A 26,162-nucleotide genomic window follows, 5' to 3' on the forward strand; every position below is an offset into this window, starting at 1 on the left:
GTAACGCCTGTGTTTGAAAATGACCAGCGGCTGGCAGAACCTCGCCCCGACGTCTCGGCTTCACAGTTGCAGCAGTGACAGGTGCTTCAAATTTCGTGTAAAACGTTAATTCAGAGCTCTCATACTCAAACATTATAGGCTCTGATTATTTGGTGCTTCTGCCTTTTTTTCTTGTTGTTATGGTTTTCATCTCTATACGATACCTGCCATCATCTTCTCCTCACCGTCGAGTGGAAACAGTACAGTGGCACTGAGCTCTCACAGATACTCATCGCCTCTTCTTCTTCCTCCCCTCCTCTCTCGCTCAGTACCCTCCTCCCCCCACCCACTGCTCTCTGCACAGTAGCTCAGTGCATCTGTGTCATGTCACTGGGTTCTAGCGTCCCAGAGTAACCCCCCTCACCCCCACCCTCCCGTACCAGTGCAGTCTCTCTCACTGTCCCCCCCCTCTCTCTCTCTCTCTGTCCTTGTGTGGCTCAGAGTGTCATCCCTGATCTCTTCATCTTCTCTCTCCCTCCAGCCTCACTCCTCGCCTCTCTGCTTTTTCCTAAAGAAGTCTCCTCCTCTCTCTGTCATCCTCTCTTTCTCTATATTTAATGTGTGTCACTCTTTTAATCTCTTCCTCTCCCCTTAGCCTGTCATGCAGCACAAACATAGAGAGCACACACACCACTGCTCTCTCTCTCTGTCCTTCTCTCTTGCTCATGAAGCATACACAAACATAAAACTGTCTCGGTGCATACATTAATAGATCCAAGCTCCTTAGCTGACTGCTGCATGCATAATCTATCGGCTCATACAGATTGTGAACAGTGCACTCGTGAAGCTGTGCGTGTGGGGGTGTTTGAGGCCCTAGGCTCCTCCCTCCAGAGAGAGCGAGGGAGGGAGCGAGACAGGTGTGGACCAGATTGAGTTCCGCCTCATTTCCTCTGCCCTGTGCAGCTGGTCAAGGACACACATTTAGACGCGCAGACGCTTTCGCACAAGCGCGCGTTCGTTATAAGAACAGGGGACACGCACGCTGCGCGCTACCTCGAGAAAAGATGGAGAAGGCTCAGCCGCAGAGTTAGCCTGAGCGAAGCGTGCGCGCTGGGAGTGTTCACGAGGCCATCTGCACTTGAATTCCTGTGGAAGAGGATTACAGCAATGATTACAGCCCGACTGGTCGAGCATTTCCATGGTGACACTGACAGCCCATTGCAAAGTCACTCAAGTCCTTTCCCCTGCATTTCATATTCACAGTGTACCTATGCAGTGCTACACCAACCATTATTTATAGCTGTCTTTGGTTATTTATGGCGACGTGACAGTGCTCGATGGCAGTCCCTTTATCATGCTAGTGTTAACAGTGGAGGGACATTATGATGGTGACGCTCTGATGAAAATGCACGCTTAACAACACTCATCGCTGACTTCAGCAGGTCTGATCCCAGTGCACAGCTTTATGGGACTCGGGAGAGATGATCATTTGGCATTAAAAAAAATGATCCCGCTCCAACATCATTCCCAAATGTCATTTTTCACTTTTACTTCAGGCAGTTAGCCGATGTGTTTTAAGTGCTGCTGACTAAGATTCAGCTCCTACATTAACAATATTACAAAACATCAGTGCTAAAGAGTGTGAAGGATATCCAAGTGAATTTCTTTTTTTGATAGATTCAAATAGTTCAAACAAAAAGTTCAAGTTTCTGGAAGCTCCTCAGCTAATCGCTGACCTGACTGCGGTGGCAATGACTGCTATTCCAAGGCTTCAGGAGCAGGCGGTGTAGCGAATATCTGGGTCATTGTTTGCAAATGCAGAGCATTTTTAAAAAGCTGATAAAAATGTAGTTTATTATCTGATGTTTTCCTAAAGGACCGTTTACCTGCATGCAAAGAAAACCTGCTTAAACGTGATTGTTCAGTAGGCTGCAAAAAGAAAACAGAACACTAACGGTACCAAAAACCTTGTCCCTTGTCTATCCAGATATCTATTATTCTTTGTCTTTACTACGTTGGGGATATTACACAGTGATGTGTGACAGGTAAACCTGAAAAGGACGACCACTTAGGTGCACATGCACCTTTTGTCTGTGGCGTCTGTATTTGAAGATCTTTTGTGTGACATTTCTTGGTGACTACAGATGAAATTCTGTGTGTGTGTGTGTGTCTGTCTGTGTGTCTGCATGTGTGCGCCTGCCTGCTGTGGCGCCTGACCAAGACAGGAAGCAAGGGGTCACTGTGTCTGGAGGAAAGCCAAGCAAGCCTCTGTCCCATTTCAATACCCAGACACTGATAATTTGCCTTTAAGAATGCAGCCTTTAAAAGGAGACAAAGAGGAGCGGGAGTTCTGGCGTATAACTTATCGGGATGTATGTTTACATGCTGGATAAAGGAGCTGACTGCTTGTCATATTGCAACTACAATATTGAGAGATTTGTGTGTGTGCGTCTCTGTTTGTGTGTGTAGGTGAGTGTGTGTGTGTGTGGTCCTGTGAAGATTGCACGAGCCACCATGTGGGGATCACATGTGCCGCAGTTGGATAAAGAAGTCTTTGTGAGCAGAAGCATTGCTGATGTCAGACACATTCACTCACGTGCACACACTGACCTTATATACATGCAGTATACATAGTAACCTATGCAAACACACTCTCCTGCTCCTTCATATTATTTACCATTCCTGCCTTTCAGTCTACTCCTAAAACTACACAGTTTGGCTGGTTGCAAATTTTTTTATTGCATTGCTATGAAATCATAATGGTTGAGAGCGAACACACGCACAGTGGCGTGTTTATAAAGACCTGAGTCAGTCTTTTTGGTATGTGACGGTTAACTTAAATGTTATTGAGCAACTGGATAGTACAGTTTAGCACCTCTGCTCAAGTATGTGGGCTTGGCAGGGCTTGCCTGACAGCTCTCCAGCTTTGCCTCAAACCTATATTAAAACAGCTCAGGAGAGCATAAGAGTGCGTCCAGAGCTTACGACCTTATAGTCACATACATCATCCATGTAATCGAAGTAACATAAATGTCATAATCTGATTGGGTGTCGCATGCTTTCCAGTTTGTGCTGCTGTTCACTGCAGTGTACCAGCTACACCTCCGTCCTTTAGACACTTTAAATGGACTTGAAGACTGTTTAACAGGAATGACTATTTGTCCTTGGTGCCTGCAGCTGTTGATAAAAATTGCCCATCTTGCAACACACACGGAGGTGTCGTTGTCATAACTAATTTGAATCATTTACCACTTTCATCAAAGACATCCTTTTCTTTTCTTCTCCTTCTGCAGTTTTTTATTTTGTTGGGACGCCACGGGCCACATTTCTCAGACGGTGTGTTTCTCAGTTTGAAGCGAGTTTAAACACGCCGTCTGCCTGCTCCTCTCCATTTTAGTACTGTTGTTGTTGTTGAGCTACCAGAAGTGTGTCAGTATGCACACTTAGGTATTCAGAGGCTGCAGGTGCATTGCCAAACACAGTGAAACGGTGGAATGTCGTAATGTTCAGTGATCGGCACAACCAACCTCTTCATCCCTGTGATGACCCTGTTTAGTGAGAGCTGTAGAGTATAGCCTGTGCGCACAACCTGTGAATTACAGAGGTGGTTTGTAGGCAGCTGACTAGAGAACAGTTTCAAAACACACAGGAAAGTAATGATTAGTATAAAGTTTGATGAACTGATGCAACCTTGAATAGCTGTGAATGTAACAGTTAGTTTTATTAAATCTCCACATTTATCCTTATTACGCCCCTCTGTAGCCCCTAATCTCTTTGCAGTGGCAGCGCAAGAGTGTTCAGCTGTTGTTAATTCACCACACCTGGTGGGAAGGCACACTAGTCTATGTCTTAGTGGTAGCATTATTATGTAATTTCAAATAAAACCTCTTCTTTGTGACATTCTGGTGTTAGTCTCCATATTTATGTTGCGGCTTTTGAGCCGGGTTGTAACATAAATGGGGGCTCGTCCGGGATTTGGACCTCTTGCACTGTACTTCTCTTAGTTTTTACTATTCTTTTAGGTTTGGGAGATCAAGGACTAGGTTTGTCGTAACAATCCTTTTTTCCCAGTTGCAGCAGTAGGCAACCCACTAATTTCTTACTCCTGCTTAGCCCCAAACATCTCAAGGGCGGGTGTTTATTTTCGGATCTTTGTGTCCGCCCTTATGTACGTGGGATTCTGAGTTTTTCTTTTTTTTCCGAGATAAACTTGACGAGTCAGGTTTTCAGGGCTTATCAGCAAAGCTGTGTTTTATTTTGAAGGACTGACGTCATAAGACTGTGCCGGCGTCAGAGTTTGCACTTTGAATGCCGTCTACAGCTGTGAGGGACACGCTCTGCTTGGCTGCTCTGGTGTGGTTTGCTTGTGTGTGTGTGTGAAAGAGAGGGAGAGAAGAAAAAGAAGGACAGTGAGGGTAAAAAAAAAAGGCCCAGTGTTAAAAGGGTTATATTCATCAAACACCAATTTGCACATGCTTGCTCAAACTGCTCACAAAAACACAGACTCTCTTTCTCTCTTTCTCACACACACACACGTAATTGCACTCTTCACAGGTCTTAATTTTGGCAGCAGCCACAGTCAGGCTGCCTTCATTAGCGTCTGTCTAGACACAATTTATTACCAACTGTTCACTCTTGTTCTTTCGCCTTCTCTCCGCGTTTGTCTCGCTGCTGCTGGATATTCAGACGGTCTCCGGGTGTGTGTCTGCGAGTGTGGTGAGGCTCTAGTCGGTGAATCTGTCTGTCACCCCTTCTTCATGTGGGTGTCATTTTCCTGCTTTGTCCCCAAAGAGGAAGTCAGACTGTCTGCCTTGTCTGTCACTTCTATCCACCCGTGTGGGAGTCAGAGTGGGTGTGATGGTTTGTGAGCCAGGCTCGGTTTTTGACCATGACCTTTTACTAAAGCCGTATGGTAGAAGTTCACCGAGCCAAACATCCCCAACCGCAGCCAACCTGACACTCCTCCTCACTCTCTGTGGCTCTGCCAGCTCTGGCCTCGCAAACAGGCAAATGAAACAGAAAACAGACTTTATGGCTCTGTCGTCTATGCACACAGAAAGCCGGTTCATTGGCTAGAACAGGTCTCTCCACACCAACTCAGTACAGAAGACTGAGTCTGAAAGTTTTGACCTACCAACTGAATCAGAAAAAAACCCACTGTGATGTACGTTCCTCACTGTAGCTTGTTAACCAGGCAGTGTGAACAATACAACTCCACTGCAAATTATCCTTATCTACCCGTATCCTGATCCTCACGCACGCACACTCAGGATGTGGTGTGACAACATTCCTGGAGATATGCAGTTGTTCACAGAACAATATGTTCTTGCTTATGATTAGCTCTTTGATGTGTGTGTGTCCCAATCAGGGCTGACTTTATAGGATTTGCCCACATGCTGGTGGCTTTGCTAAAGGTCATTTTAAGGATATGACTTTCTTTTTTGAAACGCACAACAACGAGAAGCACAGCGAGCAAATGGCTGTAGAGAGATGCACAGCAGACAGGCAATCTAGACGGAAAGACACTGGTGAAGATAACCCTGTCATTTAGCACCACTCCTGCAGCAACCTGCTGTTTTATATGTGTGTGTGTGTGTGTGTGTGGGTATGGGTATGAAGCTTGCTGCCCTAACTTGAAAAGACCTCTGATTCACGGGTGACTAAGTACTGGAGCAACTCCAGCAAGGCTACTATACTCACGCCATACAGGCTCGCACATGCTGATGGTTGTGTGTGTGTGTGTGTTTGGCAGTAGGTGAATGTGCTAGTGTGGTTAATGTGATTATGCTGTGTGCAAAGTCGATAGGTACTGCATCAAGTAGGAAGAAATGCAGGTATCAGCTTGTGCACACACGTGGATTTGCAGGAACTGGACAAGTGTGTGGTTACTTTATTGCACTTAATTGCTGTATATGGATAGAAATGTGTGTGTATGTGGGTGTGTGGACATCGTAAACATACTGTATGTGTGTGTTTTGCAGGTGGAACACTTAGATGTGGAGCCTTTGAACCTGATGTTTCTAAGACGAGAGCTCTTTAGACAGTTTTTAGAAAGGTGCCGTTTACTCAGTGACCTAATGATCTCATTGGTTTTCCACCATCTGACCTCATGTTTTGATTGGACCATTTTTGTAGCATCTATATTTCATGTCAGAACTGTTCGGATGCTTGCTCATATTCTGGATCTGGTCACCTAATATAATAAAAATGCTAAATGCCTTATTAACGTATTCAGCAAATTTGGCTTTTTGCTATTTCATCTTTTCACTGCACCATTAGCAACATGCTAACAGCACAGTGCTGTGTTGGTGTTGAGGCCAGACACTAACCTCTCTCTCTACCTATGCCTGTCAAACCAGCCCTGCTTCATTTCCTTTCTCACCTTGTCTCCCTCAACCTGTCTTTGTTTTTTTCCTTCTATTTTCTCTTGTCATGACTAGAGGCCATTTACTCGATCTCCTGCCACCCTCCCGTGCCCATCTGCGTCTTCATTTCTGCTGCTCTCCGCCTCTGAGCAAAGTCTGTTGCTTCACCCCTCTGTCTCTCTTCTCTGTGCTGGTTAATGTCAAAGGAAGATACTCCCACTGGTTAACCTTTACAGACAAAAGATAAGCATCGCTTTCTAGCCCGCTCTATCTCTCACTCTATCTTTTGCAACTTGGCCTGTTTTCTTTCACTTTGTGTCAGACTTAATCTGTCATCGTTTCAATTTAAATATGTTGATTAAATGTGCGGTGTACTCCTTTTTGTTATTTTGTCTTGCCTCCTTCCTGTCTTTAATCATCTCTTTCTCACATCTGCCCCCTCTTCCCCCTCACATGTAATATCGGTACAAAATCAAATGATTATATGAAAGGTTGTGACATTTTTTGTATATGTCATGAAAGACAGTCTATTCTTGCAACTATTCAGCCTGCAAGTCAAGCAGGCTTGTGTGGTTTTTTAAGGTGGCACTACTAAAAAAAACCTAAATTGTTGCTGATCTACCTACACACACACACACACACACACACACACACACACACAGAGCTGTTCCACGTTTACACTGGAGCCAGCTGTGGCTCCTGAGGGGAGTTCGCCCTTTGACCTTGAGTTCAAAGGTTTGGGGGCCTTAGCCACCAGCCTTTGCAAGATCAGGCTGAGCCAGCTGTTTTTTGCTGCATATTCACACAGCTGTGACAAACACACACACACACACATATATACAAGCTGCTCTAGGCAATGTATACTACGTTGGTTCAGCGTGGACGTGCTCAGCAGGGAAACATATGGAAGCTGAAATGTGTGGGCGTGTTATGTGTTGCAGCCCTGCAGGTAGAATATCAGAGTGTGAGGAAGAACGATTGCAAAGGTGGAGAAAGAAAGTGAGATTTATTGGACTGTAAGTTTTTTGCACACATTGATCAAGAAGACAGTGGAAAAATGCATATCCATACACATGTGTGGTCCTTACTGAAGGAAAGAGGATGCAGTGTTTTTTTGTCTGGAAGTCAAAGGTCAAATGTTAAGGAGAAAAAAGGGTGGGGGCGAGAGCAGGCAAGGTAAGATATGAGTAAGAGGACTAGTGAGGCGCTGACATTTAGCTCGCAACCATCGTCGACAGCCATTTGTTAAAAGAGGGGGTATTATAGTCCGTTTTGTGGATCTGAGTATACAAAAAAGACAAAATGTGTGTGCGTTGTGTACAGTCATGCCTGTTTAGTGTTTGAGCACATTGCAGGTGCTCTGTGTTCTCAGGGTGTATGTGGAGGTGTGTGTGTGTGTGCTGGGGGTGGGGAGGTGCACCAGAGTGCCACCTGTTCTCAGTCATGTGGCCCAGCAGTGACACTGTGAATCACTGAACAGGCGGCACATGAGGAACACACACACAGATGGCCACAGCGCTGGTCCCGGCCCTGCTGTGCATTTTGGCTGACACTCTCACACTGTGGTTTATCAGCCGCAGAATGACACATCGACACGATGACCACAGAACATTCAGCAAACGTCACGCGTGCATAATTAAGACAGGTGCAGAGAATAAAGAGTGAGCCCTGTGAGTTTGCCTTTAGCAGGAGAACAGTTTTCATTTTTCCAGTTCTTCAGCTAAAGAGCTGATGAAATGATGACCGCTGATTCAACTCACACTGGAATGTCACATGTGTTTAACCTAGTTTTGACAGTAGGTGAAAATAGAATCACATTGCTGCTCTCGGGGGGGGGGGAGACTAAATTCATTTTGGGAGTAAAGTCTTAAAATGACAGTGATTTATTTATTTATTTGTCAAAATTCTCTTTTGAGCAAATGAAGTGTCCAGCTCCATATTCCTGATAACATTATTAATGTTGACACCAGACTGATTCGTGGTCCCCCCGTTGTGGTTTCAGGAGCTGAGAGGTGTCATGGTGTCCGGTGGATGCTAAAAAAGAGGGACTACATCACCTCTGATCTCAAGGTAGGACTCTTTAAACATATACTTTCTTCTCTGATCCACAGTTTCTAACTTGGTGCCAATTTTCACACAACCAAGCAGTACTAACTACAGTACTGTGCAAAAGTCTTGAGCCACCCCGCATTTCTTCACACTTTGCTTCCTAGGAGCCAGGTTCTGGCAATAGCTTTCCATGCTTTCTGAAGATCATTCAGTTTGTGTATATATATATATATATATATATATATATATATATATATATATATATATATATATATATACGTGTGTGTGTGTGTGTGTGTGTGTGTGTGTGTGTGTGTGTGTGTGTGTGTATTTGTAAGCCACTTAGCACTAAACTATGAATCATTTAAGAAAAGAAAAAGAAAATAAAAATGCACCTTTTCTTTCGTTGACTTTCCAAAAAAAGTGAAACATAAGATAAAAATTATATTTCTGCACCAACAAGGTGATATTGAAACAGCTATTAGCCAAAAACTGGGGATATATCAACTTGGTGTGCAGTGTTTTTTTTGAAAAATTTGAGGAAATTGGACAAGCAGGGGACAAACGGACAAGTGGCAGGGCCTAAAACAGCATCTTAAAGTCATGCCTTTAAGAAACAAAGACAAATCCTGACAAGAGGACCTCAGAGATGCATGTGGCTCTTCATTTGATCCATCTAATGTTCACTGAAGTCTCATCAGAAATGGTGTCAGGGGAAAAGAGGCTGCCAAGAAGCCATTCTTTGTGACCACGGACAAAGGAAGAGAAACAGGAAGAAAGGGCTGAGTTATGCAAAATTACGCAAAAACTGGATTGAAAAGTGGCAACAGGTCTTATGAACTGAAGAATCCAAGTTTGGCCAGAGAAGCGATACGACACTGAGTGCAGACAGCCATCTGTAAAACTCGGTGGAGGCTCTGTCGTGTTTTGGATTTGCATTTCAGCCTGCGGTGTTGGGGATCTTGTCAAAATCGATGGAATTATAAACACAGAAAAGAACCATCAGATTTTGATCCACCATCCAAAGCAATATGAAAACTGTGTGACTGAAAAGGGCTTCATTTCTCAGCATGGCAGTGATCCCCAAAACACTCCCAATGCAGTAAAAGTATACCCGACGTTTTTAGAAGCAGTGTGGGATCATCTTGACAGAGAACAGAACAAAATCAGAATCACTTTTATTGCCAAGTTTTAAATAAATATAAAGAAATGAAGGGCGGCTCAAGACTTTTTCACAATGTTGTAAAATATACTACAGCTGTCCTTCATAAACTATACTCTGCTTTGTGACCCCTCAGTTATACTCAGCATTTAACTGACTTTACCCAGTTATGTAACAGATAAAGGCTATAAAAAATTAGGGTAAGTAGGTGAGGCAGGTAGAGGAGTAGGTCGATGTGTGAAAAGAGTGAGTAAGAGAGCAGTAGGAGTGCACATTACACACACACACACACACATACGCAATCATTAATTATGAAGGAGGTGAGTTGCAAAGTCACGGGTGTCAGTGGATTACTCCTCTTTTATGATTTCTCATACACGCAAACACCTTTTTATGCTTTTGAACTTTGTGTGTGCCGTAAGTGCTGAACGTGCATGTTCTGTAAAAGCTGCTGACTCAGCCATTCAACTCATATCAAAACCACATTAGAAAGTGAGAGATCAACGATTTCGTTTTTCATTCTGTTAGCAATCAGCGAGGAAGCTGCGATTAGCAAAATTCACCGTATCTCACTGACAGTTTCATTTACCGAAAACTCTTCCCAACCTCCAAAGCAGTTTGGGTTATGATGTAAATGTCGTATTGCTTTACACTATGTAACCTTCAACAAAACCTCCCCGGTTACCCCGTGTTGTAATCACATTATAATGTCACTGCTGCTGCTGCAAGCTCATTTTTACACCACTGGATGGTTGCTGTCTGGTTAAACTCAATGTTGTAGTGCAGTGTGTGAGTTTTAGCAGCAAACATCAAAGCAAAGTTATCTGCAGGGACATGTGGCTTAGCCTTAGTCTCCATGATAGGAAATTGACTAGTTGGGACAATCTGCTGAAAATGTATTCCTTTACATGCGCTCCTAACTTTGTAAGCTCCTTTACTTTTCACTGAGTATAACTTTGGGGGGAGGGTGAGTATATTAAGCACGACTGGAGTTCTTAGCTTATCATAGCACCACAGTTGGGATTAGCTGGTTGTTTGGGGAACTAAGGGAAAAGCCGGGGCTCCCTATCAGTCGCTCTCTCCTCGAGTAAAGGCCCTAATTATCAGGGCTGCAGCGCTCCATTCAGCCAGCTATATGTGGGTGTGCTTAGCCAGTCTCTCAGTCTGACTGCCTGTGTGGCTCTCTGTCTCCTCGCAGTGTGAGTGTGCGTGGAGGTGATTATTATAGTGTCTGTCGGTCTCTCGCTGTACCCAAAAGCTGACTCACGTTATGCCACATGTACACACGGACATACGTGCGCACAGTCCCACACACAGTCCTACATATCAGAGGCTGAAAAGTACCATCTGTACCAGGGACACAGTCTCCTACACCCATGCTCACACACCCTCACACACAGACACATAACTTCACTTGCTACTCTCAAACTTTCTTTCTAGACGCCGTCACTCTTATAAGCTGTTTATTTTTCAAACATGCTTGCATGCGTGTGGCTGGCATGACAGGAATTTGGGGTCTCACACCCATAAAGTAGGTGCTGTATATATTTGGAGTGTGAGAACTGCTCCGTCCCCATCCCTGATCTCTTTAATTACACACACAAAGTCTCACACATGCACACATGCCTGCATTTCTTCCACACACATAAACACATGATTGTTAGCCTTGTGCCAGAGCTGCGAAAACAGTGCTTTGCTTTTTTTTTTTCTTTATTGTCCCCTCCTACCACACACACATGCACATTCGGGACCCTGGGACAAGCTGTAATTCCTCAGCTTCACTTGTTGTGGGAGAAGAAGTATGGGAATTCAGCTCATATATATTTAATCTTTTCAAACTCTTATTATATGGGTGCATGTATGAGAGGAGCAGCTGGGGGAAACTGTGTTTGTGCAGGGGCAGTGTGTGTGGCACACTAAAGTCCCACCCGTGCCCACATCAATCAGCAGTCCTCTTCCTGTTCACTTTTGCAGGATGATGTTCTCTCACCGCACTCTTTGGTGTGCACTCACTCGAAACAACACTTTAGACAGTAAACACACTGTAATAGAATAGAGTACTGTACTAATCTCACACTAGGAGCAATATGAGAAAGCAGACTCACCAGTCCAAAAAAAACACAACAAAAACCCCCAACAGCACAATATTTCCTTAAAGAGGAATGGCTGGGGTTTATATGGTGCTTCTAGTCTTACTGACCATTCAGAGTGCTTTATCTAGCACGCATCCATGGCCAACAGACTCCACACAGAGAGGGTTTGAACCAGGAACCTTCTTTCTGTAAGGCAACATTGGCCACTCTGTGGCTGGACTTAAAGAGACATCTCTGTTGAGCTAAATAAATAGCATTTAGTCAACTTTAACCACTGTAATTGTGAACAGATAATGTATAATTCAGTACTCTGTGGTGGATCATTTACAACTGGAGCAGTACAAGCCTTAGTAGCATCCAAAAGACATGCTAAAATGTGTTTCATCACATCAGATGTATAATTAATATGTAATTGGACATTATTGATGTGAACTTTGGTGTGGACCCTTACTGCTATTCTTGGTGCAGCCATTAATGCTTCCAAGCTCCTTGCACAGTACTGTACGTACCATAAACACAGGCTTTAAGAAAAACAATCCATCCATATAAGCACCACTGCCTTCAAGTACCATAAAGACCCCCTCTGTGCTGTGTCCCTCCCCGGTTTCAACACAAAACACATTATTGAACAGTCTTTGTCACTTCACAATAGACATCTAGATCCACCCGGTAGGACATGCAGCACATGCCACGCACTTACTTCACCAGGGGCTTGAATCTAGCACACACTTTCTCTTCTTGTCACTTTTCACTGCGAGCTAATAAAAACAAAAATGCTTCCACTCATTTAACGTTGTGTTAGGAAAATGGAACAGGCAGCAGGAGACTGATATACTGTAAATTCCAGAAGTTTTCCTGACCTACATAAATTAGCCAACTTTACTTTAATTAATAAAAATATACTTTTCAATAGATTTTATGAGGTTACTGTTAATTGTACGGAGAAAATGTTTACTTTTTACTTATTGCTTCGAGTGACGTTAGCATAAAGCAAAAGAGCTGAAGCAAAGGAAACAATTACATTGTTCCACCAGTAGGAGGAAACAGACTTGGCGCTACATTGTGTCAAGTCTGCCAAAAAGAAGAAGATGTCAATATCTGACCTCCCAAATCCGCTTCTGGATGGGTCAAAAATTCCCATAAACATATTCCTAAACTTTGTGGAAAGCCTTCCCAGAAGATTCGAAGCTGTTGTAGCTGCAAAGTGTGGGAGAATGGGATGCTCTCAAGTTCGTATGCATGTGAAGGCAGACGAGCGAATACTGAATGTTCATCCGAATCCGATGTTACATTCTGTTTGTCTTTGTTTCACGTGTCACATACAGTGTAAGCAATGTACCGGTCACCGAAATTTGTATCTTTGCCGTGATTTTATTGGACTTACCACTAAATACGAAACGAAGAATACGAAAAGGTTCTGCAGGGCTGGCTAGCACCAATTCAAGCACGTAAGAGTGCTTGAATTTTGCCCATTTTTATGGCTCTTTTTATCTTTTAAGGAACAGTAAGGTAAGTTATTAAACTTGCAATAAGTGTTTAACTTTGTTTCTCAGTGCAGCCGACAATATTTAATGATAAATGGCTTTTATCTGTGTCAACTTGCCGAGGTTGACACAGTGAATGCAGTTTGGCCCTCCAGGTGTTACAGCAGGTGAACTCCATGCAAATACTGACAGTACTGATAGTGTCAGCTACAGAGGCAACTCTACATGAAGCTTGTTACAGCCACGCTGGCTGGTTAATGAATCATCATATTTGACTCTAAGGATTTAAATATCATTTGTAGATACATGGTTGTTTCTATAAGTACTGACCTCTCTGTAGGATGTTCACTCATTATAATACTGAGCTTACATGGCTGAAACTATTTCCTTGTTCCTATTTGGATGTCGATGAACTCGCCCTGTTTTGAGTCAGAGTTCTAAGAATCTAAATAGTACACAGTGGAAGTTGTTTGGTTGCTTTTAAAGAGGCTTGTGAGAATGAAGAGGCCTGGGGTCTGTTAATGGCTGCTGACTGTCACTGATGTAGCTGCGCCCGTCTCATCAAATCCTCTGCACCCTGACACGGACACGACTGACCGTATTTCTGAGAGAGATATTTTAATGGATGATCCCAAGAACCTCCCCAGAGTACTTTCCCTGAAGCTGTGAAAAACACTTTCATATTTATCTGAAGACTAACGCTTAGATTAAGACAGAAAAGAAGAGACTTCTGTCAAACCTGCACACTTTTAAAGGTACAGGTTTTTAGAACTTGAATGCAACTAAATAAACGTCTTAAAATCATCACATGTGAAACCAAATGATGATTTCTGACTTATTATGTGTGAACAGGGACAGCTTAGTAGATGTACATGTACATGTATTATGTTATGAAAAAGTTTCACTTGTATCTTTAGGTCTTTTTTTAAAATTATTGATTTCTGAAGCACTCGAAAAAGCTGAGTAACAATTATTTACTATTTTAAGGCCATTGGTTGAGGTTAAGGCTTATTAATTAGAATTTACAGTGTAGCCTCAGCGATTTGCACCGAGGCTAGGAGTGCTTTCACAGTGTTCAGATTTTATTGTTTGTTTGTTTGTTTGTAGTCTGTTCTCTTTTTAGAATTGTTCCGACCATAAATAAACTGTGTGCGCGTGTATCCATAAGTCATCGTCTTAGCATCATCCATGACACACTCCCGTCCTCCCTGCGGCAACTAATTTTGCCTCCTGTTATCCTGCTGAGGCAGTGCTTTCTAAATATAACCTGTGTGTTTGTTGGGTTTGTGATGCATACTGTTGGTTGCACCAGTGTGGCTCTTTGGCATTATTATAGAGAACAGGATGGTTGCTTTGGCAAGGAATGGCTGGAACAAATGTTTCCGGCCTTGGAGAGACCTGTTTGTAGTTTTCAAAGTCTTGTTTGGCTACCTTTGAGCACGTGGCATATAATTCTTGTGCTGTCTGTGCACACAGTCAAATTACTGTCATCTAGTAGGCACAACCAAGAAATATATTAAACTCATAAGTCAGGGTTTTATATGTTGGCAAAGCCATGAGAACTATGTTTCAACAAATAAAAAATACAGTAGTTCTATATTATTGAGCCATAAAACGCTCTGTACATCTAACATATCTATAAGCACCACATCAGGTCCATCCACAGACCTTCCACTCTATAAACACATTTATGCTATATTTATGAAGCTATCTAAAGCACAAACCTCACATCTCTTAATGAAGACATTGACCACCTTCACTAAATAACTCAAAGCACAAGAGCATTCAATCACTGGCCACTCAGTAGTTACACACATTCAACTGTATGCTAATGTGAATATCTAATCAGCCATTTATGGTCAAGATGACCTGATGAAGTAGATGGTTAAGAAATGCAATTGTTAGTGCCAGACAGGCTGCTCTGACTGCTTTACAAACTACCAATCTACCACATACCCAAAGTACAGAGAATAGTCTGAAAAAGAGCAAATAGCCAGTGAGCAGGGGCAGATCTAGAGGGTAGTTATATGAAATGTGTATACTTTATTTGAATCATTTTAACTATATGCAATACCTGCATATGTGGGTTTTTTAAAAGGGTTGATTTTGCCACCCCGTTTGATTTCCATGCCACCCTAAGGGAATTTCTCTACCTCGGCCCCTGCCAGTGAGCTGCACTTCTCTGTGTGAAAATTCCTCATTTGATGTCTGAAATTAAAGGAGAATGGCCAATCTTCTTAGAGCTGACAGGAAGGCAACAATAAGTCACTTGCTACAAGCAAGGTATGCAGAAGAGCATCTCTGAATGCACAACACATTGAAACTTGAAGCCGATGGCCTGCAGCAGCACAAGACCACACTGGGTGCCACTCCTGTCAGCTGGAACAGGAACCTGAGGTTGCAGTTTGCAGCAGTTTTGAAGGAAAAAGAAGGGATCTAACCTGGTACATAAAATCTGAACCAAATACCACTAATTTAAAGTTTACTGAGCACTTATTACATGTTTACCATCTTTGTAACTGTGTTATTAATAAATAGTGTATTCTAGTCAGGTTGAGGGCAGGCTGTATCATTTTAGAAAACTGTTGAGTCTAACGTAACAGACTGTCTGTTCTCACTGTAACAATGTGCAAGTTGCCCAAAGAGAAGAAACCATTCCCGGATCCTTTCAGCAGTGGATCTGTGAGGCCAGTAGTTTTCTTATTATGGATGTACAAGAAATCCAAGTCACAGGCAAAAATGTACTCAGACTAAAACACTGCGATAGTCTCTGTCTTCCTGTGGGTAATATGAAGTGAGGGGCGCTTCCTCGTCCAGAAATAGACCGAGGCAGAGAAATAGCTGCTGGCTGTGCTGCAGTCCAAGCGCTGGTCACGAGTCTGCCTGAAGAAAAAAAAAAAACCCTCCGGAGTTAAAAATAAAAAGGTACAAAGAGAAATAAACGGGCCCGGTACCGGCAGTCGGATCTAACGCGAGCTTACCCTGGGATTCCGGGGGCGGGGATTGACGTCACGTTCTCTTTAAACACAGCTCAGCGCAATACGAGCTGTGCCCGTCAGCTTCAGTGAGAGAGCTTCTTTGACGCGGAGAGAAACACGGAGAGCCGTGCGAGCGGAGCTGGGGCTTGACAGCAGAGACAGCCATCAGACACGGAGTAAAATATCTGAACGAGCCCACCACGGACACCGGAGACGCTCTCCTGCTGTCAGGAGGCTCAAGTGTCGTTTTTTTTTTGTTCTGTTTTTTATTGGGAAAGGAAACGATAGAGACCGACAGGGATTATAGGACTGTAGCTGCTCTGCCGGCTGTTCGAGTTTCTATGCACACTCGGAGCTCTAAACTTCCAAACACAGCGAGTGTAAAAGGCTGTGACTGACAGCGAGGACCCGGATACTTCATTCATATTTCATTCAACAATTTATTTCCCTTCTGCTGCGACTGTTGGAAGCTCTGCTGTGACCGGTGAGTGCCGGGGCTGGTGGGAGGAGGAGGGGGATTTAAAAGTCCAGGCGACTTTGTTTTGGTTGTAATGAGGGTGGGTTTTGGGGGGTGAAAAGAAAGTTTACTATGAAATGGCCTCGTGTGGCATCACTGGGCGATACCATAGCCGCACTGTCATGTTCGGCTACTGATCCATTGATTGATTCGGAACAATGAGCGCATTATCGGAACTGGCTGAGTGGAACTGTCGATCGTGTGTAATCGATGAGGTGGGGGAATTTCGCTGTGTTTTTCTCAACCACGGGTGGCTCCCTTTAATCCCACGCGTGTAGGCTGGGTCTCAGTTCGCCGAATTGTTTTCGTCATATTCACGTTTGAGCGTCTTTACCGGACCCGGTTAATCATTCGGCGCACGTGGGCTTATTTCTGCTAAATTGGCGATAGGATGGGAATCTGCGGGTTTTTTGTACTTAACACGAAACCTAGTTCCCCAACTTTTGTCCTGAAGCTAGTCTGTGCGTGCAGACAGTGTGTGATGACAGCTCCATCCACGGCAACGCGACCACGGTCCTAGTTCCGTTTCGCGTTGCCTTGAAAACTCATGATCATGCCGTGGCTGGAAAAGGGGAAGGGGAGTTAGAGGACAGAAAACTGCTTGTGTAATGAGATCTCACGCCATTGTGTGTCTGTGTGTTGGAGAGGGGGGGTGGGCAGGATCACCGAGGTCGGCAGCCGTATAAAGTGAATGGATAGCTGCCTCCCCCAACCCCCAAAATCACCCTCCAGTCATAGTTACGCACACAAAGAGCTTGATTGAAAGGAAGTGATTTGCATCACCTCTGTTTTTTTTTCTTCTTTTTTTCCGAGGGGATGGGTGCTGACCTTAAAGTCTGAGTTTCAGGGTCAGATAGTCCACTAAAGTCTCTCTGCGTCTGGCCCGTGCGTATACGTGCGCCTTGGCCGCCTTACATCAAAATAACGACCCAGTTAACTCGTTTGGAGGAGTGGTTGCAAGCGTTTGAAGTATCATAATGAGCTATTGCATCACCACCCACAGACTTTACACTTTTTTTTTTTTTAGTCAGGAGAAGGCAGTTGGTGAGAATTTGTGGCTGGTCGTGTCGCTCATTTGTCATTTTATTGCCCGCAATAAACGAGGGGAGATCAGAAGGAGGAGCGTGCTGGCAGGGGATCGCTGAGAAAACAAAAACGAATCCCTTTGAAGGTTCACTTCCGATCGATCAGATTGATTGGCATGGAAACAGCAGCGTGTTTTGTCTCACCTTTTCATGTCGGGGTAGTAAAAAAAAGTTAAAGCTCCACCTCGCTTCTAACACGCCGTGCCGACTGTGTGCTGCTGCTTCAAGCCCCGCCCCTTTCCTCCAGTGATCTCAACAGGAGTGCGTGTGTATGTGTGAATGAACAAGCGCCGCCTATTTTACTATGACTTGATGACGAACATGGACGATTATTAAAGCGATACACACGCGTCAGGAAACAGACGTGACAGTGGAAAGAAGCTCAACAGCAGCGGTTGAGTCATTAAAACCTCAGTAAGAAGAGCAAATTATTAGAGCTTTTCACCCAATCCCACCCACAGCACTCTCCTTTTTCTCCATAAGTAACCCTGATACAAATGTAACTAGTTCACTATGATTTTTTTCCTTTGTACATGTGCCTGGCATTAGAAAATGGGTCAGTAGGCTGGCTTGAAGTGATTACTCAGCTACTCCTGCCAGTTAACACTGTCTGTGTCAGATGGTGGGTGCTGCGCATCAACCATTTTTTGTCACCTGTTACACAAAACGAATATAATCAAGTTACAAGTTTTTCAGAGTGAAACTGTTGAGGTCAGTGATCGAATGTGGCAGCGAAACATCTGTGCGACACCACAACGTTGAAACCGTTCCAGTAAAGGGTGTAGTTTCTCTTTCAGAGAGCAACGCAGAACGAGAGAGGTGGAGTAAAACGTAAAAGAGGAGTCGAGAGAGGGGTTTGTGTGTGTTTTCAGAACAACGTCTGCTCTGCCGATGATCAGTTTGTCAAACACACCCCGACAGTTCAGCCGATTAAATCTGGACTTGCTCCATGTGCTGGCTGGAATTTGCCCATCGTTTCATTTCAACGTTTAAAGGAAGGCATCCTGTTCACCTCAACTGACCCCACCCACACCCTCTATGTAATAAACATGATGACATCACATATAGCGGCGGGGGATTGCACAGAGCTAATTTTCAGTGCACGAGCTGATCGCCTGTCCATGCAGCGTTTTTAAACGTGCACGCTGATAAGGATTTACTGACTGAAGGAAGAAGGGCTTTAAGACTTTGCTGGGGGAGCAGCTGGAGGCAATATCTTAGTCAGGCAAGTGTGGAATTCCACTATGCCTTCAGAGACAGACTGCTGGGGATCAAGGTCTGCCAAAATTGGCAGCAGGGGCCCAAAAACAACAACCATATTGTCTTCTGTAGGGTCCAGCATATGGTAAAAGTTATTATGCATGTCTGTCGGGTATGAAAAAGGGGGGAAAATCAATTTGTTGAAAAGAGTCATATAAAATATGAGCTTTAAATGAGGCAAAATTACAATAATTGGCAGTAAAACAAGCAAAAAAACTGGAATAGACACAACTGAACTTTCTAAATGCATATGCCAGCGGCACTTTATGGACGATAATTGGCTTTTTAGCTTTTGAAATACGGCATCATAGCAGTGTGTATGGATGAATTCATTATCCCTGCTACTTCTTTCTCATTAGTTTCTACAAACCAGCAGGGCTCCGGTATGTCACCGGCCACACACAAACCATGGACATCGATCATTTGCTGTACTGGACATTTATATTACGCTGTGATGTGATCTGAGGGCACTTGGGAAAAATAGATCCTCTGTGTAATACATTTCGTAATCTGAAGGAGTGAACTGAAATTTATTTATTTATTTATTTTTTTACATGAGCAGGCAGGGGTTCAGATGCACCACACTAATGTTAAACACTTTTACGTTAGCTTTTAGCATTTGCAAAGTTGAAAGCTTTTCTACAGGAGAAAGGGGGTGTTCCTGTTCTACTACTATTTTAAAGCCAGTGAGAGTGAGGAGAAAGTTTTCCCTCTGAGTTCACTTTCTGTTATCTCTGGCCGTTTGCCATCAGCGATGATGCCACAGTGGAAGGGCTGTGTTTGAACCTACAGTGTGTGTGTGTGTGTGTGTGACTCATAGCTAAAGTTAAACAGGCTCTCACAACTTGGAAAGAATTTTCTTCCTTCCTTTGGTACCTCGCCTCACCTCCTGTGACTGCATTTACCCACGCTGGGAGAATAGCTGATAAGTCAGCCGGTGAGTAGGGAGAGATTCATGAAGGGGAAAAAACCCTACAAGATCAGCAGCTGTGGTATTTGGAGAATCTATAAACAGGCCTTGGATGTTCTCTGGTCTAAACGAACAAACGTCATAACAAAGCTGCTCTGCCTGTGTCACGGTTGTTCTGATAAAGTCAAAATGATCGTAATTACACCCACTGTAAAAACAACGGCGTGCTGACCATCTGCACACATGCTGTCATTATCTCTGATTAGCTGCAACTCTCTCTCTCGCACACACACACACACACACACGTCGGGTATTCATGTCTTGCTGGGACATCTAATTGACATCATGCCACTTACTCTAACCATAACTCTGGCACTAAAACCACATTTTATGTCTCAAAAATGCCTTCAAACTCGTGGGGACTGGGATTTTGGTCCGCATAAGGATATGACTACACATGAACACACACACATGTTGCTAAGTGTTATTCACACACACAGACTGCCAGTGAAACATAATGTGAGTCCAGTGAGGAAGAGGATGGGGATGGTGTGAGGTCAAGTCTGCCTTGTGTTTCAGGAAACATGTTGATTAGTAAAGCCCTCTCATAAACCCCGTCTCTCTATGTCAGACTCGCCAGCTTACTTCAATAACTGTTGGTTAAGACGCGACTAGTTCCCCTGGTAACTGTTGCCAAGGAAGCTGTCTCTAGTCTTGTTTGGTGTATTTCTGAGCGTCTGTGTGTTTGAGTGTGTCAGCCCTGGATGTGGACTAGACGTACCTGGAGAATGGGGGAGGGGGATTTTTAGACTATTTTCACACGTGCAGCTGTGTTTGTCCAGAGCTTTTCTTACACTGGTTATAGAAAAGCCTCACTCAAGAGAAGCAGAAAGAAAAGTTGGGGGACTTCTGAGGTTGCTCATGTGCGAGAATCGAGCCGCCGTCGCTTCTAAGATTTCGGCTTTGTCCTTCAGAGGTGTTGAGTCATCCCACTTTTTTTTGGTGTTTCTTGTTTTTTTCCGATTCGCCGCTGAAATGCACAGAAGTCTGTAGTTTCCTCTGAAACTCTAGAGTTTCTGTGAAAAAGAAGCCGAAAAGCACAAGTGACACAGACGCCCATTCTCCCATCACCTGTTTGTCACTCACTTTTACCAGAAGCCTGAGAGCGCGATCAGGCTTTTCACTTGAGCAGCAGATCAGAGTAAAGTCAGTTATGTCGCTTGTTTTTGTTGAAGTGGCTGGTGTGAGTCATGAGTTGGACACACGTGCCGTCGCACAGGATGACTGTGTGTCTGAGGTGTATTTTTAGGAACCTGCAGTGGCGAGCTGACCCTGCTTATTTCACATCTGCTCGTATTAGTCACATAAGAAAGTCATTTATTGCACACACTCTAAAACGCTCCGAGTTATCTTTTTAACAGGAAGCCTCATGGTTTTTAAAAAGAACCAAAACCCTTCCCCAAAGCTCGATTTTTCTCCCTCACACATTTGTACACACACCCCCTCAGGGAGGCCCACTTCCTGTGGTTGTGACGACAGTTTCCTCTCCCCTTAGAGCTCTCTTCCTCTTCTCTTTAAACGTCACTTACACACAAGTGCAACTGGTCTCTTTTGTATGATTTGTGCACCACTGTAACCCAGTCGTAAGTTGTCAGTCACAGGATGTCACAGGAAAATAAAAGGACCTCTTGTTTTCTTCCTTCCTTTCTTTTCTTTTTTTTCCCACCTACACACTCCGGTTGCAATTTGTGCTTCTTTTTTCACCAAGAGATAAAAACGTAGTCTAACTGTAATCATCTCTCATCTCCTGAATGAGGTCAAGGCGGTTGTCAAGACCACCAAAATTAATGGAAAAAGTAGCGTTGAGGAGCCGAACAACAAACTGACAGGCTGACCACTGACAGCCAGGACGAGATAATGATTTGTTTGTGGTTGCTGCTAACCTGATGATTGTCCCTGTTGTTTTCTAAATGTTTACATTGGAAGCAACTTCAAGCCAACACAGTTTAAATATGAAGACTTTGCCTCCACAGATGCTCCTACTGCCTCTCTGTCACGGCCTCAACGTCGAGCAGATGTGTGGGAGTACGCACGGAAGAAAGCAACTGTGAGCTTTACCTGAATTGTTGCTCTGCACAGGCTTAAGTGAATGAGGGAGTGGGTTAAGAGTCAGCTCAGCACAGTGTTTTCTCAGTCCAGAGTTGTGTGTGTGTGTTGTTGTTGTGAACACTCCGCCACAAAGGTCAGCTCCTTCTGGTTTTCTGCAGAAACCGTTTGCTTTGCCGTGTCCTCAGCTGGACTGCACTGCCTTGTGTGCGCTGGCTGGCACATCGTCTTCTAATTCTGTGTGTGTGTAAAGATGCAGACGTGATAAAGTTAGCCCACATCATCATCATCTTGGAACAGCATGCACTGACGTTAGTGCACGCACAAACAAATAAATACAGTACATGTAGACACAGGGAGCCTGGCAACGGGGCGGGGGAGGACGGATGCAGGGGCTACGTGTGTGTGTGAGAGAGAGAGAGAGAAATGCATGGTGTTTCCTCCAGAACACGATCTCTATCTGGGACTGATTATGTAATGGCCAAGTGGAGTAAAGCTGCGGGAGGAAGGAACAAGAAGAGAGAGAATACCATGCATGGCCTTGCCGCCATGCTTGATGGGAGACTGACTGCTGCCAGAGCTCTTTTCTAACTCGTTTTCTTTCTATTATCTGCCACTTCTCCCAGTTTTATCTGGTCATTTCTTATCAGAATGGCTCTGCAGTGAATTTACTCAGACAGTAAACTGCTCCCCAGCTGCCTGCTTTTACCTCGTCAAGCCCTCGTCCTTGGTCATTGCTCATATTCCCGTTCCAGCAGCCTCGTGTGCTTTCCTCGGACAAACAAGTAAACAAGTAGACTCTAACAGATGAATATTTTCGCAGTGGACGTCGTTATTGGCGTCTTTTTCTCGTTTTTTCTCACGCGTTTGTCTGAGGCAGAGGCATAAAGGGATGACTGTGAATAAATGGCAGGCTGTGGCACAGAGACGGAGCTCGTGTAACGATTTAATTTAAACTGTTCCCCTCAGCGCTCATCGGCGACGAAGCAGGCTTCCCTGTGCACAGCCACAAGCATGTGACGTTGGGCTGTGCCATGAAATTGCTTTGCTTGTCAGATCCCACAGAGAAACGTTTCATTAACTGTCTGACTTCCTGGGTGTAATGGTTGTCTGACGGCCGACGGCACAGAGTTGTTCTGTACCCGCTCGACCCCCGGGCTGCTGTTTCGGGGACATTAACTAACTTTCCTACGATAACCAGGGTGTTGACAGGAACACCTCTTTGATGGTCGGGGGGGGATTCCACTTCCACAAGATGTACTCTGGAGGGGATTTTTGATTGAACAATAAATGATGTCATGAGTGATAGTTTTATCAGCTGCGTATGACAGATGCAGATGTTCTCAAAGGGCTTTCACTTCTTTTACCGTAGATACCGCAGTAGTTTTTGTTTGCTGTGGTTAGAGCAAAATAAAATTGAAAGCAAGTAGCAATCACGCTAACACCTGCAGCGCTTGAAGGTTTAAATTTAAACTTCTCAAAGTACTTCCTGTCTTTCTTTGAGTTCTTCGGCAGCAGAACGTTCCATTTGGGTGAAACGGTTACGGATTAATCAGTCTGAACATTTTCGTAGAATTTTCCTCATCGTTTCTCCTGAAGTTGCGGTTTACTAGTTTGATCATTCTCTCGGCCACGAAACCCCCTACCGAACATCTCATCGGCACATCCTGCTTATTTGTCTAAACATGCACTCACGTAATGATTACCCGAGCGTCACGCTTCTAAGGAAGCAGAAGTGACATCACACGGTCAGAGAAATTCCCGCTGTTGTTACTTCTGCAGTGGTGCAGAAACGCCCCCGGTCACCTGACTGTAAGTGGTGTCCCGGAGGGGCGGGGTTTCAGGCCCAGCGGTTTGGGGTAAGCCGTCTTCCAGGCGAGCTGAGTCATCGGGGGTTCCCCAAAAAATAACCTGTGTAATGCTCGCTCACTCTCACTGCTTCTCCTCTCCTACACCATACTCTTACCCATAGGTGCTATAACCACATTTCATCGCTTTGGTATAATCTGATAGAACCCGAGCTGCTCTTGAACAAGTTTCTACCGCCTCTGTGTACGATCTCATTACAGAGTACTGAGTTTCTAACACTATGCTGCTGAGTAGCAATGTGATAGCCAGGGTAGATGGCTGTTTGGTCACACACACACCCTCTATAAAAGTAGTAATTACAACCTGGCCACCGTGTCCCCATTTGCTCTCAAAAGAAGTCACAGATGATCTCTAGCTGTATTTTTGTTTGTCTTTCTTCTAATTTAAACCTTTCTACTTTCACCACAATGCAGTTTTACTACATTTTGCCAGTGCTATGTTTTCCATGTGATGGTTGACTGAGTTTATGGGCTTTTGCTGTTAGAGTTAGACGGGCCTCTTACTTGCCAGCACGAGTGAATGAGCAAGAGTTCTTCACTCCCATTTTATCACTCTGCCATGCATCACCTGAAGGGTGAGGATGATGCAGGCGGAGATGATGCACCGAAGCAAAAGAGAGAAGGGGTGGGGTAAAGAGCTTCTCAGTCGATGCTGAGAAAACCTTCACTCAGTCTCGTGCTTTGAGACCGAGACGCTAACTCAGAGTGTTGTTTACCCTGGTCGTGTTGTTGTTGTTGTTTTTCTCCCTGACAAGCTGACATTTTTCCCTTCTCTGTGTTTCAGGATTGAGGAGACCCCGGAAGAAATGATTGGCAGCTGAAGCTGAGACTTAACACAACTGTGAATCAATAACTCGGTGCTACTCTAAAGGTGCGCACAGCGTGAGTGTTTGTATCACTTTCCTTTAAAGCACGTGGAGTGCAGTCCTGACAGTTAACGCCAGCCTATCTTCACATAGCAGCGGCGTCTGGCAGATCGTGATCCCTCGCCCCTTGAGGGTGGTTTTCATGTGTCAGTGAACAGCAACCCTCCTCGTGAGCTAAAAGTGTACAGTGTTTGAAGTATCCTCTGCTGGGCTTTATATAGAGCCCGTGATCCAGTGTTAGTGGGAGGAAGAAAAGGAAGGGAAGATGAACTGGTGGGAGGAAGTACTGCGTACGGCCAGAGCTAATTCTGGAAAAACTAGTGGAACAGTGCTATGCTGAGCAAGGCAAATGAATCATAACCCTTGTGTGCATGTCTGTTGCTCTCCCACTGATCCACTGATGAATTATGCAGCACATTTCAGTCATGGCACTGCAGTTTATAAAACATCTCTGTACTTATGTTAGGCCCAAAATATCCACCTTAAATGTAATATTTACACATATGTCTTATATTACATTGATATTATATTGAATATAATGATGAAGATGAATCTGGGTGTTGTTCTTGAAAGATTAACCTTCTAATCTGGTGTTAAATGGATGACAGAATGGTGGTTTTTAACTACTTAACATGTTACAGGTAGATATTTAGTTAGCCTAGTTTCTAACGGCGGCCATGAACGTGCAGGTTTAAACCTCCCTCTCAGGTTTTGTCTCTGGTCTCTTTTGTTGTCAGTATTGAATCTCTGTTCTTTGAAACACACACTTCTTCTTTTCATCCCGACACCTTCGGTCTTTTGTGCCGTGTGTGTCCGGTGTTTCTGAAAGCAGGGAGGGGGAGAGAGAGTTATCTCTCAGCTTCTTTCATGTGTTTTCCCCTCAACCATCTCCTTTGTGTCGTTTGTGTGTTTGTGGGAAGGTGCGTGGGCGTTTTCATGGCACCATTCCCACTCTGCACTCCACCTCCCTCCCTCCATCCCTTCCCTCTTCTCCTTAATCTATCCTTCCCATCCTGTTCAGACCGTCTGTTGCCGCTGCCCCCCCTCTTCCTCTTCATCACGCCTGCCGTAATGAGATTAAACCTTAGTGTATCCACTGGGCGCACGCACACTTTATGTATACACACACACACACACAACGCTGCAGTACACACACAATCATCCACTTAAAAGAGAGCACACTATTCTCTCTCTCATGCACTAAAACAGCACAGGCCTGCCATCACTGTGCAGCTTGCACACTTGGACCGCTTCCACTTGCGTGGCGTCCAACATCACACAGTTGGCGTGAGACCAAAGCCTCTCACTCTTAGTCTTTCCCTCTGTCTCTGGCTATCAGGAGGCTCATGGTAAGGATTACAGTAACCCCAGGTCTGTCCTCAGAGGTGAGCTCCCTGCTGAGCCATCTGGGCTTCAGAAATAATCAGATTCCACACTGAC

At 44.4% G+C, this 26,162-nt stretch overlaps 2 protein-coding genes across 2 annotated transcripts in view; one reads left to right on the top strand and one right to left on the bottom strand.

Annotated features, from left to right (window-relative positions):
- Window positions 1–26,162, bottom strand: part of LOC120739024 (tenascin-X-like) — an 877,833-nt gene that overhangs the window by 741,521 nt on the left and 110,150 nt on the right. The gene's annotated exons all lie outside the window — the stretch shown is intronic.
- The window catches only part of kdm6ba (lysine (K)-specific demethylase 6B, a), a 103,551-nt gene that overhangs the window by 65,388 nt on the left and 12,001 nt on the right, over window positions 1–26,162 (top strand). The window contains exons 5-6 of the mRNA XM_040040692.1: window positions 8,347–8,414; window positions 24,641–24,727. The gene's annotated coding sequence lies outside the window, so the exon portion shown is untranslated. The remainder of the gene's footprint in view (window positions 1–8,346; window positions 8,415–24,640; window positions 24,728–26,162) is intronic.

This window comes from Simochromis diagramma, unplaced genomic scaffold (assembly GCF_900408965.1).
Source record: "Simochromis diagramma unplaced genomic scaffold, fSimDia1.1 OVJJ01000317.1, whole genome shotgun sequence".
Classification (NCBI taxonomy): Eukaryota; Metazoa; Chordata; class Actinopteri; order Cichliformes; family Cichlidae; genus Simochromis; species Simochromis diagramma.